This window comes from Cucurbita pepo, chromosome 20 (genome assembly GCF_057944985.1).
Source record: "Cucurbita pepo subsp. pepo isolate OVF chromosome 20, ASM5794498v1, whole genome shotgun sequence".
Taxonomy (NCBI): Eukaryota; Viridiplantae; Streptophyta; class Magnoliopsida; order Cucurbitales; family Cucurbitaceae; genus Cucurbita; species Cucurbita pepo.
The window spans coordinates 4,669,103-4,687,823 of record NC_141817.1 but is presented as its reverse complement, the minus strand read 5'-3'; the positions used below and the strand labels follow the sequence as shown (position 1 = coordinate 4,687,823).

At 35.5% G+C, this 18,721-nt stretch overlaps 1 pseudogene; it reads right to left on the bottom strand.

The window, feature by feature from the left end:
- Nucleotides 1–216: 216 nt before the first annotated feature.
- LOC111785049 (cysteine proteinase inhibitor 1 pseudogene) lies at nucleotides 217–576 on the bottom strand (annotated as a pseudogene).
- Nucleotides 577–18,721: the final 18,145 nt, after the last annotated feature.

The following is an 18,721-nucleotide window of genomic DNA, read 5'->3' as shown; positions in this document are numbered from 1 at the left end:
ACTTTATCTCAACTCTCTCTCTCTCTATATATATATATATATAAAAGTTTATCGTATAATTCTTTTATTCAAAGACATATATATTATTCAACAAAATTATACTTGTATTAAGTTTTAGACCATACATAAAGTTGATCGAGATTCCAAACATTCATAACATAATATAAAAAAGATAGAGAATTAAAAACACACCGTCTGTGATAAGAAGCAAGAAGTCTATTTGGGGACGTCATAGAAGTTGATAAGGTTGTTCTTGTTGTTGAGGTCAGTGAACACAAGGGTGCCATAGGTTCCACTACTAGTCCCCTCAAGAGCTGTCAATCGAAGGTTATAGTTGGTCCCGGCCACAATTTGCATTTCTCCACTAATCACTTTTTGAAATTGGAGTTGAGTTTTTGCCTGTTTATTGTGTTCATTGACTGTGAACTCACCTAAGCTCTGAATCTTTGGGTCATCTATGTTTTTTATTGGTTTGTAGCTGCCAACCAAATCTAAACGGTTAGTTGCTGCTGCGAGGGACGATAGCGATAGGACGTAGAGGAGAAGAGAAGCCGCGAGGAAAAGAGTCTTAGCCATGGTGATAAAGTTTGAAGATGATGAAGAGTATTTGATGGTTTGTTTAAAGGGAAGATTGATGAATATTTATAGGAATGGATAAATGCATGAATGGGGAGGAGATTACAATTTTTTAAACAAAAGTTATTTCATATTCAAAGCACATTCTTTTTATGGTAGAATAAATCAAATAAGGTAATAAGGTAATAGTAGTTATTAAATAAGGTAATAGGAGAAGGTTTACTGACCTATTAAAAAAAAAAATCATTTATCGTCAAATAAATCAAATAAATCAAATAAATCAAATAAGGTAATAGTAGTTACAATCATAAATAAATAAATAAATAATAAACAAAAAGTTAATTATGGTCCTTAAATCTACCCATTAAAGTAAAGCAAACTCTTTTGATTTTAATTTGGAATAAATTAGAAAATTGAACTAAATCAAGAGGATTATTGTAACGGTCAAAGAAAAAATAATAATAAATAAAAAAATAAAAAATAGCAATCTTATCCAAACTGCTCTCACTAATCTCTTATCTCTCTCTCAACTATCTCTCTCCTCAACCGACTCCGTCATCAAGAATGTATCGGTTACTTGAACAAAAAAAAAAATGCAGATTTATGGGGAGATGATGCAGATTTAGTTACAGAGATTTTGCTTTGTTATTACTATGAGGAACGGACACAAATTTTGCTTTATAACCGACACTAGATTTTGCTTTATGAAAACTCATATTTGAGATATCTTTTTTTCTATAGGCGTGGTACAAGATCTCCTTTTCTGGATGATTTATCGAGAGAGATTTTGCTTTGTTATTATGGTGAGTTCTATTGAGATCTCCTTTCCTTTATACAATTCATTGTGTTACAATAGAATCAAATCTCTTTTTCATTCATTTATCGATAAGATTTTAGTTAGTATTATATTAATTGTAGTAAATGGTAACTAATTAAAAAAAAAACAATGAAATTTGGAAATAAGAATTGATTAACAAGAAAAAAATAGAGGAAAAAGAAAAAAAATTAAATTTAACCCAGTAAACATATAGAGTAAAAGAGAATTAAAAGATAAAACTAGAGGAATTATGGTCAAGAAACCCTATCAAATTCTTTCCTATAACATATCCGCATGATTATATTTAATGTTGACATGTGTCCTGTGATTCTGGCCTCGTCATATATATTGATATGTGTGAATTGTTTGAATCGATATGATTATGATATGATATGTATATGTTATGATATGTGAATTGTATGATCATACTTTTGATATGATGTGTTTAATGATATGTTTGAGATAGGATATGAGAAGGAACTAAACATAATGTAACGACAGGATTACGATATGCTCATAAGACGATACGATAAGGTTATGTATAGAAAATACTATAGTTGTGATAGGTTAATAAAAAGATACGATAATGTTATGTATACTAATCGTTATAGTTAAGATATGATTAATATAATGATATGGTTAAGTTATGTATACGAAACGTTATGATCACGATCGATTGGAAAAATGATACGGTTAGGGTAAGGATAGAAAAGGATAGGATTATTATAAATTGATAGAACGATAAGATTATGATAGCCACCTAAGGAATATAGACTGTTATGATAGGTCTCATTCATGAAATTGTATGTGTTTGCATATAATCCCAATAGTGGGGTCACTTAGTATTATATTTAAAATACTCAAGACAAGTGCTACTTCTATTTCAGGTAAAGGAAAAACATTGTTGTACAACTGACGACAACATCGCAACTCGAGACCATGACACATGCATAGGGTAGTCACATACCCTAACCGTATAATTTGATAACTCGAGATCAGATGTAGGCTATAATAGGATAATGTTTTTAATTTAATCGTTCATTTATTTTATTTAGTTATTTGTTGTGTCGCTTTAAACACGTTTTCAAACATGTAAGTCCACACCTTTGTTTTAAGATGAGATTTACGTTTTACGTGTATACAGTAGCAACCTTAGATTAAGTAGAAAATTTTGGGTCGTTACAAGGATTATAATAAGTAGAAAATTTTGGGTCGTTACAAGTATTATAATTTAAAGTAGTCTTTTAATTTTAATTTTAAAGGGTTTAAAATGGTAGAATTTTAAAATTAATCATTAAATGATTAATTTTTTTTATAAAAACAAAGGTTAATTAAGATATGTTTATTCATATTTAATAGCTAATTAAGATTTATTAAATTATAAATAAATTAATTATAAAAAAACTCTATTTAAAAATCATTTTGTTTCGAGATATTTAGTGAAAGAACACTTTTATTTAAACACTAACTTGAGAATGGAATAAGTCAGTTTTAATTAATAATTTGAAATAAGCACAAAATGTGATTAATTTTTATTTTAAATTTAAAACTCGGTAATTCACATTAAAATCAAGCTAACCAATATAATATAAGGGTTATGAATGAGCAACTTCTGAAAAGGAAAAGATTGTAGTTTTATTTTCGATTCTTGACCTATCGTAAGACAACACTTATTAGGATAAAATTACGATATCTAATATGATGGTTCACACTTACAAAGAACTCATTAAATTTGTTAATAATGTCGTTAACCAAATTAGTGATAACTCAATATTATGGACATAAGAGTTATTCTTGTATATATTGTATTCTAGCATTGTACATATCAGATTGGGTCGATGTAGATAAGTCATAACATGTAACAAAATACTTCAGTTATTTATAAAAACAACAAATAATAAAAAAAAAATTGATTGTTCCTATCTTGCGTGTTCGGTATTTAGAAGGGAGTTCTTTCGACCCATGTGGCTTTAGTTGTTAATTTAATAAATGTATAACAAATTTGATAATAACACGAAAAATAGTATTTTGAACCTAATTTAATAGATAAATTAGACATTGCTTAATAATTATATAGTTTTTTTTTATAATTTTTTTAAGTGCTTTTAAAATTATATAATATAGTTTTTTTTTAAAAAAAAAAAAAAAAAAAAAAAAAGAAATTGACAAAGAATTATAATATTTCTTTTGAGGTGTTAACATTCGAAATTTTTTCCCCTTTGAGACAGGGTCATTAACACGATCTGAAAATTTGCTTTCTCGTTCAAGTATCATACCATAACCACTCAAGATTTCCCTAAGTTTAAAATATGGAAGAAAAAAATATTTACTCGTGTCTATAAGACCTCACAACCTCAACCCTGTCGAGAAGACCCTCATGGAGGCACTTAAATCATTATGTGAAAAACCATTGTCTTTCCGATCTTTTTCAATGAATCTGTAAGGAACGCTAAAGTTTAATGAATCTTACACATATGTTGGGTTAAAATATGAAACAAATGCGCTTTCGCTTCCGGGCCATTTTGGAATCAAATTTCGTAGGTGTTAACATTACAATTTTTTTTCCCTTTGAGACAAGGTCATTAACTCGACCTGAAAAGTTTTTTTCTCGTTTTAGTATTATACCGTATCCACTAAATATTGTTCTAAGCTTAAAATATGAAATAAAAAAAAATATTTACTCGTGTCTATAAGACCTCACGATCTGAACCCTGTCGAGAATACCCTCATGGAGGCACTTGAATAATTATGTGAAAAACCATTGTTTCTTTCGATATTTTTCAACGAAGTTGTAAGGAACGCTCAAGTTTGATGCACTTTCGCTTCCGGGCCATTTTGGAGTCAAATTCCATATGTGTTAACATTGGAACTTTTTTTCCCTTTGAGACAGGGTCGTTAACTCGATCGGAGAAGTTGTTTTCTCGTTTTAATATCATATCATGTCCACTAAAGATTGTCCTCAGCTTAAAAAATAGAAGAAAAAAAAATATTTACTCGTGTCTATAAGACCTCACAACCTCAACCCTGTCGAGAAGACCCTTATGGAGGCACTTAAATCATTGTATAAATAACCATTGTTTCTTTCGATCTTTTTTAACGAATCTGTAAGTGTGAATGTTTGATGAAACACCACACCTAAATGATGGTGAGAGTTATCTTATTTATAATCATTTATAGTAGAGAAATATGGTAAATTACAAATAATATGGAGAGAACAACAAAAGAGAAAAATAATAAATGAATACAATATATTTGTCTTTAATAAAAGGGAAATAGGGTAAGCCATAATGTAAGACAAATATGCATTATAATGAACGGTTAACTATCCTTCACACCCCCCTACAAGCTGAGCGTCGAATTTGAACGAACGTGAAGCTTGGATCTGAAAGATTCAAAGAGAGGTCGAGAAATACTTTTTGTGAAGATGTCAGCAACTTGGAAATGAGAAGGTACATATCGTGTGCGAAGTTTGACAGCGATACCAAGTTCTCGAAGGAAATGATAATCTAGTTCAACATGTTTGACCCGTTTGTGAGAAACGGGATTAGAGCTAAAAAAAAAATAGCACTTTTGTTGTCTCATAAGAGTAAGGGCTGCTGTGAAATAAGGACCTTGAGGTCATGCAAAAGATGTGTAACCCAAAGAAGTTCAGCAACAGTTGTGGCAAGAGCACGATACTCAGATTCACAGTTGGAGCGTGAGACAGTAGGTTGTTTTTTTGCACTCCAAGAAACGAGATTGTTACCAAGATAAATAGAATATCCGGATGTAGAACGATGAGTATCGGGACAACCAGCCTAGTCAACATCCGAATAAGCGACTAGCATACTAGGAACAGTGGATGGGCGAAAGGTAAGCCCAAAGTGGAGTATTCCTTTGATATAGCGAAGAATACGTTTGACAACAAGAAAGTGATCTGCACTAGAGGCATGCAAGAATTGACTGACAGAATTGACAGCATAGGCAATATCTGGACACGTAATAGTCAAATACTGAAGGGTGCCAACAAGAGATCTATAGAGAGTAGGATCAAAGAAAGGAGAACCATCAGCAGTTAGGTGTTAAGAAACAACCATTGGAGTGTGGACTGGTTTGCTATCGAGCAACTGAGCACGAGTAAGAATATTTCGAGCATATTTTAACTGACTAATAAAGAGACCATTATTTGTGGGTGAAGCTTCAAAACCAAGAAAGTAACTGAGAGAACCCAAATCTTTGGTAGCAAACTCAGAATGAAACTTGCGAGTAAAGCTGTCAATAAGAGGTGAGTTGTTGCCGGTAACAATAATGTAATCAACATAAAGAAGCAAATAGATAAGGTTAGATTGCTGATGAAAGACAAAAAGGGACGTGTCAGCGCGATTGCAAGATAAACCAAGTTTGAGAAGAAATGAGCTAAAACGCTGAAACCACGCGCGAGGAGCTTGCTTTAAGCCATAGAGGGCTTTCTTTAATAGACAAACATGAGTGGGAAATCGAGGATCAATATACCTAGAAGGTTGTTCCAAATGAACACGTTCAATAAGAGTTCTATTGAGAAAAGCATTTTTGACATCAAGTTGTCGAAGAGGTCATTTATTTGTGACTGCAATAGAAAGCACAACACGGATAGTGGTAGCTTTGACAACCGGACTGAAAATGTCAGTGTAGTCAAGACCAGGAACCTGAGTATAACCTTTGGCAACAAGACGAGCCTTGAAACGCTCGACGGATCCATCAGACAAATATTTAATAAGAAACACCCATTAGAGCCCACGATGTTGGTGTTGGCAGGGCGAGGAACCAAAGTCCAAGTATCATTTTGTTGTAACACTCGAATTTCTTCATCTATGGCAGCAACCCAAGCAGGATTCTTAGCCGCAGATTTGAATCCTTTCGGCTCAGTGGATGCAAGAAGAGTATAAAGAAGTCCAGATGAGCCAAAAATACCAAGATTTCCTGGATGACGAGTCTTGAATATACCAGCTTTGGCTCGTGTGATCATAGGATGAGTGCCTAAAGAAGAGGAATCAACAGTAGGTTAAATAGAGGTCAAATCAGAAGTCGAGAGTGGCAAAGTGGAACGTGCAAGAGAAGTATCAACCTACACAGACTCATCCACAAGGTCAGAACAAATATCACACGGGGATGAACTAGATCGAGAAATGTGCGATGATGAAGTGGTAGGGGGGATGAATCAATATGATAAAGATGTGGTTCCAAAAAATTTGAAATAGGAAGAGAGTGAAGATGTTGGGCCTGGGAGCTAGGGATAGCAGGAAAGTGAGTTTCATCAAATTGAGCATGGCGGGTGATATATAGCTTAATAGTGGCGGGATCAAGGCAGTGGAACCCTTTATGAGCAGGACTATAACCCAAAAAAATACAAGGAATGCTACGGGGAGAAAGCTTTTTAGACATATAATCACGCAAGTAAGGATAAATACGACAACCCAAGGGATGAAAATTGTCATAATGTGGAGTGTAGCCATAGAGGAGTTCAAAGTGTGACTTACCTCCAAAAAGTGGAGTAGGCAACCGGTTGTAGCTGCAATGCTGAAGGCGTCAACCCAAAAACGAGGAGAAATATGAGAGAAAGAGAAGGGCCAAGCCAGTCTCAGTCACTTGACGATGTTTTCTCTCAGCACGACCATTTTGAGTAGGTGTATATGGACAAGAGAATTGATGGTGGATGCCAGAATTACGTAAATGAGTTTTGAAATAATTGCTAGTAAATTCGGTACCTCCATCGCTTTGAAATACCTTGATACGAGAAGAATATTGATTTTTCCACAAATTTTTTAAATTGAAGAAAAATATCAAAGAAACCATATTTAAATTTTAAAGGGTAAAGCCAAGTGAATCGAGAATGATTATCAATAAAAATAACATAGTAAAGAAAACTCGAATTTGATTTGATGGGGGAAGGACCCCAAAGATCACAATGAATAAGATCTAACACATGAGACGACCTACGTTCATTGCGGGAATAAGGCAAGCGATGACTTTTTGTAAGCTGACAAGTATTACATAATGATGGAGAAGACAATAAAGACGTAAGATAAAGATGACCTTTTCTATTTAAAAAAGAAATAACAGAATGATTCACATGACCTAGGCGAGCAAGCCATAAATCATATGAAGCACGTAAAGATTTGTTTCTAAGGACTGAAATAGAAGTAGAGTTGCTGCGCTCTAGCACATATAGCCTTCCATCTCTTTTACCGATTGCCACCACCATTCCTGATTGACGATTCTGGATAGTAATAAGATTATTAGTAAATGTAACGGAGAGAGGAAAATTAGACGTTAATTTACTTATGGAAAGAAGATTTTGAGTGAGATAAGAGACAACCAAGACATCTAACAAGTGAATATTTGGAACAGGAGAAAGACTACCAATGTGGCTAATGGGTAGGTGTTAAGGATATTTAGTAATAAATTATAGATTACCATATATATTATATTTGATATTTTATTATAAGGCAAATATCTAATATTTGTCATATGGTAATAATTATCTTTCCGTTTATTGTTATTTCCATTTATTACTATTTCCATATCCTTGTAATTTATTTGATTATAAATAAGATAACTTTCACACCATTTAGGAGTGGTGGATTAAGCAAACATTCTTATGGTATCAGAGCCATTTTGGTTTAGCAACCCAGATCCTTTCCTTTCAATGGCTTTTGAAATTTTCTACTGTTCTTCTCCACTACCACTGCTGGCTTTGACGCCGCAGAGGCAGACGTCATGGCTGCCACATGTAGAGCCGATTGATTACTCTTCAGCTCCACCGTTTTGACCTCCAAATCATCCTTCATCATACTTTGTACATACAACCTCAACTTTTCCAAACATAGCCTCTTTCATTTTCTTCCCAATTTTCCCTTCATCCTTCATCCTTCATCCTTCATCCTTCACAGAAACCCTAATCTTAGGATCTTCATCAGTGTTCTCTTCGGAAATATATAGAATCTCGATAAGCCCATCGACCTTATGCAGAGATTTACCCTTGGAATTTGGGCGCCGCACCGGCCTCTTCGCCAACCAAGTTGCCACCGCCCTTCTCGCCAAAATTGGTTCCTTCGCCCAATGTGGCGACTCTTCCGGCTTCAACATTGTCTTTGTCCCTTTCTCTAGGTTTCCCCTTCTACTTCTTGGGGTTAGACATATTCTCACCAGAGCCAAGGCAGCATCGTCGCTAAGCGACAATCCCTCTTCATGGGTTGGACATATTCTCGTCGAAGCCAAGGCAGCATCACTGCTGAGCGGCGATCCCTCTGCAATTTTCGATGGCCAAGAAAGTGTTTCTCTACGCCTCATCTAAACTAGGTTGTTGACATCTTCACGAAAAGTGTTTCTCAACCTCTTTGAATTTTTCAGATCCAAGCTTCACGTTCGTTCAAATCCGACGCTCAGCTTGCGGTGGGGTGTTAAGGATATTTAGTAATAAATTATAGTTTACCATATATATTATATTTGATATTTTATTATAAGGCAAATATCTAATATTTGTCTTATGGTAATAAGTATCTTTCCCTTTATTTGATTATAAATAAGATAACTTTCACACCATTTAGAAGTGGTGGATTAATCAAACATTCTCAGTAGGGATGCACCGTTTCCTACGATCACATAGTCCTTGCCCATGTAATTTTTAAACTGATCCAAAATAGATGGGTCGGCAGTCATATAGGCCGAAGCCCCAGTGTCTAGAAACCAATCAGCAGCATCAGGTCCAGCAATAGAACATGACGTGTTAAAGGCTTCAGCAAGGTGAGCATGAGAAGAATCAGGTTGAACATATCGTTGGTTGCAGCGGTAGCATAATGGCCCTCTTTGCGGCATATTTGGCAGTGAGGTGGTCGACGACCCTGACCTGAGTGGGTTCGTCCTCGATTGGGAGAGTTGTTTTTGTGGGAATAAGAATGACCTCGCTGGTTGTTAGAGAAAGCAGGGTGGCTTCCATAAGTGCGACGACGATTAGTGGTTGTGAATGTTGTAGGAGTGGAGTCAGAGGACTCAAGGGAGCGCTGAAACAACTCAAAACTTTCAGCTTTAGAGACTAAATCTGCAAAACATGGGATAGGGGTGAGAGCCATTGAGTAGTAGAAAAAGCTGAAAATTCAGTGCTGAGTCCACAAAGGAACCAGTGCACTTTATTAATATTCTCGACGGGTCTGCCAATGGCATGAAGTTGGTCACAAATTGTCTTAAAGGCACGGGCATACTCAGCAACAAGTTTGGTGCCACGTTTCATCAGCTGCAAGTCATCCTTGAGTCTTAGTTCACAAGCTTTCGAATGATGGTTGAACGTAGTTTTCAGCACAAGCCAAACATCACGTGCAGTAGAGAGACCAACAACAACAGCCATGGCTTCCTCGGTGAGAGAGGAGAGCAGGAGACAGAGAAGTCGTTGATCGGCTGCTCTCCACGCCAAATATTTTGGGTTGAGTGTTGAGGAGGTTTCTGGTTCAAAGAATGGTGTGCAGAAAATAAATTTGCTCTGATACCAATTTGTTGAAATTAAAAGCAGCTCCGATACCACTTGTAGAAAATAGACGCTCGCTCTGAAACTAACTCGTTTAGATAACTCTCATGAAACTGTAAAGGGATGTCGAGAGGGGAGAGACAAAGGGGAAAAATTCTCAAAAGCCTTTTCTTATTACACACTGTATTTCAACTTAAACAAGCCTTGTCCTCTGCTTTTCTCTGCAATGATAAGTAAATGCCTATTTATAAGTTTTCGTAACCCACTTTTTCTCACTCATAAACTCTTCCTTTCCAAACATTACGTATGACTTTTTCTTTTGACTAAATTTAAAAACGAAAGAATAATCTTTTTCTCACTCATAAACTCTTCATTTCCAAACACCAAAGAATAATAACCGTTTTTTTTTCTCTCATTTAAGTTTAAGCTTCTTTTTTTTCTCTCATTTCAGTTTACGCTTCTTTTTCTCTCTCTCTCCCTCATTTAAGTTTATTTCCAACAAAACTCCCTCATAAACTTAAATGTTCTATTCAATGATTCCACTTGCACCGTTTTCGTTTTGTCGATCTCAGTCGTGGTTTCTTCAATTTTCTCTTCTTTTCCACGAGTGGCAAAATAGGGTTGTTCTTCTCTGATGAGACTTAATTTGGATCTTCTCGAGAATAGTCCATCTGAGACTCCAATTCTTCATTTCTTCAGTTCTCAGCCACGCTTGACTTAGACATCACGGCTTCGTTCAGTTTACTCAATTCCCTTCGTAAGTCCATAGCGACCTTTACAGCTAGCATTCTTGTTTCCTCCAGTTTGGCTTTATCACAAGTGAGTGTCTCGATCGTGTGTCGTAAGTTCACTGTCTCCGTTGGACTTTATTCAGGTTCACGTCGAGTGAGTTTCTCTGTTGAGTCAGTATCTCTATATCTTTCTTCTCCCTCACTTGCTCGTCCACTAGACCCTCAATCTCCATTAACAGGTCATTCTCTTTCTTCACACCTTCTTCAACTTTCTTTGCAAGTTCCGAGATTACCTGCCCATTCTCTTCCTTCTCCGGTTTGAGACAGGCGGAACTCTCATTCAGCTCAGTAATTTCCTTCTCTAACCTTTCAACTTTTGTTTCCAACTCTTTCTTTTCTTCTTCAATTTTCATCCTTTTTCTTCTTTCTTCCTCGAATTTCCTTTCTGGCCATTAGAGCTCCCTCTCTTCGAGCTCAAGCTCTCTGTTATCCGGTTGTTCATCTTTCTTCGATTTTCTCGTCTCTGATACCGTGATTTCGCCAAATCTGCTGCGTATCACCTCATTTCCAACAACTTCCACTACCTCACGACTATCGCCATCGTCTTTCGCACCGCCGTCTCTTTTTGTGTTCGGCTCTTCGTTTTGAGCCATCAAGAGAATGGCTCCACTTGTTGCGTCATCTAAGGCCAGGATGATGGTTTCTTTCACCTTTTCTTTAGCTCGACAATCTCTCACATAGTGACCATTCTGCCACAACTGTAACATCTGTCGGAGTTATAATTATTTGCACAGTGGCCATATTTCTGACATTTAAAGCATTGGATGTTGAAATTGTATCCTTGACCGCGTCCTTGATTGCGTCCTCTTCCACGCCAATTTGCTTGGCTTGATAGTCTCTTTTGCTGGTAGGTTTCTTCGTAACTGTTGCCTTGACTACCTCGACCATTCCCGCGGCTTCCACGATCTCTACCTCAAAATTTTGTGAATGAAGTACTTTCCATCCTTTATTGATGCCTTCGTCTGAAGCGCTTGATCGAGTGGCTCCTTCTTCTTTTTCTTGCATTGCTCATGTGCCTCAAGAGAACTGGCAAGCTCATTGACTGTGAACTTCGTCAGGTCCTTTGACTCTTCTATGACATACTACATTCTCGAAGTTGTCTGTTAACGACCTCAAGATTTTCTCCACAACTCGTGTCTCGGGTAACATTTCTTCGTTTCGATTTAGCTGATTCGCCACGGTCTGTACACGTGTAATGTAGTCAGATACATTTTCTGACTCCTTCATCTTCATGCTCTCCAACTCGCCTCGTAGAGTCTGGAGACGCACCTGCTTGACTCGATCGGTTCCTTTGAACACCTTTTCTAGAGTGTCTCACGCTTCTTTTGAAGTAGTTGTCCTTGCATTCTTCTCAAAGCCCGACTCGTCAACAGCCCAGAACAACATGTATAATGCTGCCTTATCCTTTGAACGTGCTTTCTTTAGCGCCTTGTTTTGCGCTGCTGTATAACCCGTGGTATCCTTCAGTTCTTCGAAACCTTCTTCGACCACCTCCCATGTGTCTTGCGAACCGAGAAGAGCTTTCATTTGGATGCTCCAATTCTCGTAGTTCATTTTTTTCAATCGTGGCAGCGACATTTGTCCCATCATGTTCGCCATCGGCTCTGATATCAATTTGTAGAAAATAAATTTGCTCTAATACTAATTTGTTGAAATTAAAAGCCGCTCCAATACCAACTTGTAGAAAATAGACGCTCGCTCTGAAACTAATTCGTTTAGATAACTCTCATGAAACTGTAAAGGGGGTTTCGAGAGGGGAGAAACAAGGAGACAAAGAATTCTCAAAAGTCTTTTTCTATTGCACACTGTACTTCAACTCAAACAAGTTTGCTGTTTTTCTTCTTTTGCTCTCTTGTTGTTCTCTCTTGTTCTCTCTTGTTCTCTCTTGTTCTCTCTTGTTCTCTCTTGTTCTCTCTTGTTCTCTCTTGTTCTCTGCTTGTTCTCTGCTTGTTCTCTGCTTGTTGTCTGCTATTACATTGAGAAGTAAAGGTCTATTTATAAGTTTTACTAACGCTAAAAATGGCCATAACTAATTGTCAATCATAAATTATTCCTTTCCAAAAATTACGTATGCCTTCCTTGACTGAATTAAAAACCAAATAATAATAACTGCTTTTTCTCTCTCTCATTTAAGTTTAGGCTTATTTTTTTTCTCTCTCTATCATTTAAGTTTATTTACAAGTGGTGGAACCATACTACCATCAACATAGCCCAGCATGTCTTGACTCTTAAGGAGAGGGAGAAGTTGGCTTTTCCAAAGAAGATAATTGGAGGAAGAAAGTTTGATGGTGATCATATAGATTAGAGTGTTGAAAGGAAGAAGATGATAAGAGGATTCGGAAGCCATGGAGAAGAAAGGACTAGGATTGTTAAACCGAAAGGGCACTGATACCATGTGAATGTTTGCTGAAACCACCACATCGAAATGGTGGTGAGAGTTCTCTCATTTATAATCATTTACAGAATAGAGAAATATGGTAAATTACAAATAATATGGAAATAACAACAAAAGAAAAGACTAATAAATGAACACAATATATTTGCAACGATCAACTATCCTTAACAGTAAGAACGCTCAAGTTTGATGAATTTTACCCATATATTGGGTTAAAATAAGAAACTTATGTACTTTTGTTTCTGGGCCATTTTGGAGTAAAATTGCATAGGTGTTAACATTGGAACTTTTTTCCCCTTTGAGACAGGGTCGTTAACTCGATCTCACAAGTTGTTTTCTCATTTTAGAATCATACCATATCGACTAAAGATTGTCCTAAACTGAAAATATGAAAGAGAAAAAACATTTACTCGTGTCTATAAGACCTCACAACCTCAACCCTGTCGAGAAGACCCTCATGGAGGCACTTAAATCATTATGTGAAAAACCATTGTTTCTTTCGATCTTATTCAACGAATCTGTAAGTAACGCTCAAGTTTGATGAATCGTACACATATGTTGGGTTAAAATACGAAACTTATGCACTTTCGCTTCCGCACCATTTTGGAGTCAAATTGCGTAGGTTAACACATTGGAACTTTTTTCCCCTTTGAGACAGAGTCGTTAACTCGATCTGCAGAGTTGTTTTTTCATTTTAGTATCATACCATATCGATTGTCTTAAGCTTAAAATATGGAAGAAAAAAAATATTTACTCGTCTCTATAAGACCTCACAACCTCAACCCATTCGAGAAGATCCAGATGGAGGCACTTAAATCATTATGTGAATAACCTAAGTTTCTTTCGTCTTTTTCAAAAAATCAGTAAGGAATCTCAAGTTTGATGAATCTTATACATAAGGTGGGTTAAAATATGAAACTTATGCACTTTTGCTTCCGGGCCATTTTGAAGTCAAATTCCATAAGTGTTAACATTTGAACTTTTTTCCCCTTTGAGACAGGGTCGTTAACTCGATTTAAAAAGTTGTTTTCTCCTTTTAGTATCATACAATATCGACTAAAGATTTTTCTAAGCTTAAAATATGGAAAGAAAACAAGATTTACTCGTGTCTATAAGACCTCACAACCTCAATCCTGTCGAGAAAACCCTAATGGAGGCACTTAAATCATTATGTGAAAAACCTTTGTTTCAATCGATCTTTTTCAACGAATCTATAAGGAACGCTCAAGTTTGATGAATCTTACACATATGTTGGGTTAAAATATGAAACTTATGCTCTTTCGCTTACGGGCCATTTTGGAGTCAAATTCCATAGGTGTTAACATTGGAACTTTCCTCCCCTTTCAGACTGGGTCATTAACTCGATCTGTAAAGTTGTTTTCTCATTTTAGTATCATATAATATCGTCTAGAGATTGTCCTAAGCTTAAAACATGGAGAAAAAAAAAACATTTACTCGTGTCTATAAGACCTCACAACCTCAACCCTGTCGAGAAGACTCTCATGAGGCACTTAAATCATTATGTGAAAAACCATTGTTTCTTTCGATCTTTTTTTAATGAAACTGTATCGAACGCTCAAGTTTGATGAATTTCACACATATGTTGGGTTAAAAGACGAAACTTATGCACTTTCGCTTCCAGACCATTTTTGAGTCAAATTTCATAGGTGTTAACATTGGAAGTTTTTTCCCTTCGAGACAGGGTCGTTAACTCGATCCGTAAAGTTGTTTTCTCGTTTTAGTATCATACAATACCCACTAAAGATTGTCCAAAGCTTAAAATATGAAAGAAAAAAAACATTTACTGGTGTCTATAAGACCTCACAACCTCAACCCTGTCGAGAAGATCCTAATGGAGGCACTTAAATTATTATGTGAAAAACGTTTGTTTCTTTCGATCTTTTTCAACGAATCTGTAAAGAACGCTCAAGTTTTATGAACCTTACACATATGTTGGGTTAAAATACAAAACTTGTACACTTTCGCTTTCGGGCCATTCTGGAGTCAAATTCCATAAGTGTTGACATTGGAACTTTTTTCCCCTTTGAGACAGGGTCGTTAACTCGATTTGAAAAGTTGTTTTCTCCTTTTAGTATCATACAATATCGACTAAAGATTTTCCTAAGCTTAATATATGGAAAAGAAAACAAGATTTACTCGTGTCTATAAGACCTCACAACCTCAATCGTGTCGAGAAAACCCTAATGGAGGCACTTAAATCATTATGTGAAAAACCTTTGTTTCAATCGATCTTTTTCAACGAATCTATAAGGAACTCTCAAGTTTGATGAATCTTACACATATGTTGGGTTAAAATACGAAACTTATGCTCTTTCGCTTACGGGCCATTTTGGAGTCAAATTCCATAGGTGTTAACATTGGAACTTTTCTCCCCTTTCAGACTGGGTCATTAACTCGATCTGTAAAGTTGTTTTCTCATTTTAGTATCATATAATATCGTCTAGAGATTGTCCTAAGCTTAAAACATGAAAAAAAAAACATTTACTCGTGTCTATAAGACCTCACAACCTCAACCCTGTCGAGAAGACTCTCATGAGGCACTTAAATCATTATGTGAAAAACCATTGTTTCTTTCGATCTTTTTTTAATGAAATTGTATCGAACGCTCAAGTTTGATGAATTTCACACATATGTTGGGTTAAAATACGAAACTTATGCACTTTCGCTTCCAGGCCATTTTTTAGTCAAATTTCATAGGTGTTAACATTTGAAGTTTTTTCCCTTCGAGACAGGGTCGTTAACTCGATCCGTAAAGTTGTTTTCTCGTTTTAGTATCATACAATACCCACTAAAGATTGTCCAAAGCTTAAAATATGAAAGAAAAAAAACATTTACTGGTGTCTATAAGACCTCACAACCTCAACCCTGTCGAGAAGATCCTAATGGAGGCACTTAAATTATTATGTGAAAAACGTTTGTTTCTTTCGATCTTTTTCAACGAATCTGTAAAGAACGCTCAAGTTTTATGAACCTTACACATATGTTGGGTTAAAATACAAAACTTGTACACTTTCGCTTCCAGGCCATTCTGGAGTCAAATTCCATAAGTGTTAACATTGGAACTTTTTTCCCCTTTGAGACAGGGTCGTTAACTCGATTTGAAAAGTTGTTTTCTCCTTTTAGTATCATACAATATCGACTAAAGATTTTCCTAAGCTTAATATATGGAAAAGAAAACAAGATTTACTCGTGTCTATAAGACCTCACAACCTCAATCGTGTCGAGAAAACCCTAATGGAGGCACTTAAATCATTATGTGAAAAACCTTTGTTTCAATCGATCTTTTTCAACGAATCTATAAGGAACTCTCAAGTTTGATGAATCTTACACATATGTTGGGTTAAAATACGAAACTTATGCTCTTTCGCTTACGGGCCATTTTGGAGTCAAATTCCATAGGTGTTAACATTGGAACTTTTCTCCCCTTTCAGACTGGGTCATTAACTCGATCTGTAAAGTTGTTTTCTCATTTTAGTATCATATAATATCGTCTAGAGATTGTCCTAAGCTTAAAACATGAAAAAAAAAAACATTTACTCGTGTCTATAAGACCTCACAACCTCAACCCTGTCGAGAAGACTCTCATGAGGCACTTAAATCATTATGTGAAAAACCATTGTTTCTTTCGATCTTTTTTTAATGAAATTGTATCGAACGCTCAAGTTTGATGAATTTCACACATATGTTGGGTTAAAATACGAAACTTATGCACTTTCGCTTCCAGGCCATTTTTTAGTCAAATTTCATAGGTGTTAACATTGGAAGTTTTTTCCCTTCGAGACAGGGTCGTTAACTCGATCCGTAAAGTTGTTTTCTCGTTTTAGTATCATACAATACCCACTAAAGATTGTCCAAAGCTTAAAATATGAAAGAAAAAAAAAATATTTACTGGTGTCTATAAGACCTCACAACCTCAACCCTGTCGAGAAGATCCTAATGGAGGCACTTAAATTATTATGTGAAAAACGTTCGTTTCTTTCGATCTTTTTTAACGAATCTGTAAAGAACGCTCAAGTTTTATGAACCTTACACATATGTTGGGTTAAAATACAAAACTTGTACACTTTCGCTTCCGGGCCATTCTGGAGTTAAATTCCATAGGTGTTAACATTGGAACTTTTTTCCCCTTTGATACAGGGTCGTTAACTCGATATGAAAAGTTGTTTTTTCATTTTAGTATCATACAATATCCACTAAAGATTGTTCTAAGCTTAAAATATAGAAGAAAAAAAAATATATACTCGTGTCTATAAGACCTCACAACCTCAACCTTGTCGAGAAGACCTTAATGTTGGCACTTAAATCATTATGTGAAAAACCATTGTTTCTTTCGATCTTTTTCAACGAATCTGTAATGAACGCTCAAGTTTGATGAATCTTACAGATATGTTGGGTTAAATACGAAGCTTATGCACTTTCGCTTCCGGGCCATTTTGGAGTCAAATTCCATAGGTTAACACATTGGAACTTTTCTCCCGTTTAAGACAGGGTCGTTAACTCAATCTGTAAAGTTGTTTTCTCATTTTAGTATCATACCATATCAACTAAAGATTGTCCTAAGCCTAAAATATGGAAGAAAAAAAATCATTTACTCGTGTCTATAAGACCTCACAACCTCAACCCTGTCAAGAAGACTCCTCATAGAGGCACTTAAATCATTATGTGAAAAACCATTGTTTCTTTCGATCTTTTTTTACGAAACTGTATCGAAGACTAAGTTTGATGAATTTTACCCATATGTTTGGGTTAAAATACGAAACTTACGCACTTTCGCTTCCGAGCCATTTTGGAGTCAAATTCTATAGGTGTTAACATTGAAACTTTTTTCCCCTTTGAGTTAGGGTCGTTAACTCGATCTGTAAAGTTGTTTTCTCGTTTTAGTATCATACCATATCCACTAAAGATTGTCCTATAATTCTTTTATCCAAAGACATATATCTTATTGAACAAAATTAGACTTGTATTAAGTTGTAATGTAATAGCCGAAAAATAAATAAAGAAATAAACAAATAAAAAAAAGTTAAAATAATAATAATAATAAATTAATTAATTAATTAAAATTGGAATTAAAAAAAAAAAATCATTCCCCACCTCTCTTCACTAACCATTCGTCCCTCCCCACAATTATCTCTCCTCGACCCATCCACCTGCAAAAAAAAAAAAAAAAACAGAAAAACAACAATGGTCAGATCTGAGAAGAAGTGGTCAGATCTGAGAAGAAGTACAATGCTATTGCAGATTTAGAGATTTTTGTCAGTTATTACGGTAAAATCCTATCTCAGATTTCCTTTTCCTTCATAGTTGTAATAATCAGATCCCATATACAATTATTAGATTTTTGTTAGCATTTTAATTATACAAAATAAGGTTATAAGTTAGATTCAATAAAATTTTAGGTGGCAAATCTATAAACTAAAAGATAGCCTGTACTTAAAATTGGTCAGTAATATCTGTTTACACAAGTGAAAAACCTATTTACAGAAAGAAAAAATCAGAGAGAGAGAGAGAGATTGAGGAAAGATTGGTAAACATATTTAACAATAAAGGAAATATCAGACGTCAGTGAGCTCCTTTCAATTTTAAAACCTATTTAACAATGAAAAAGATTAGAGAGAGAGAGGGAGGGAGAGTAAGGAAAGATTTGT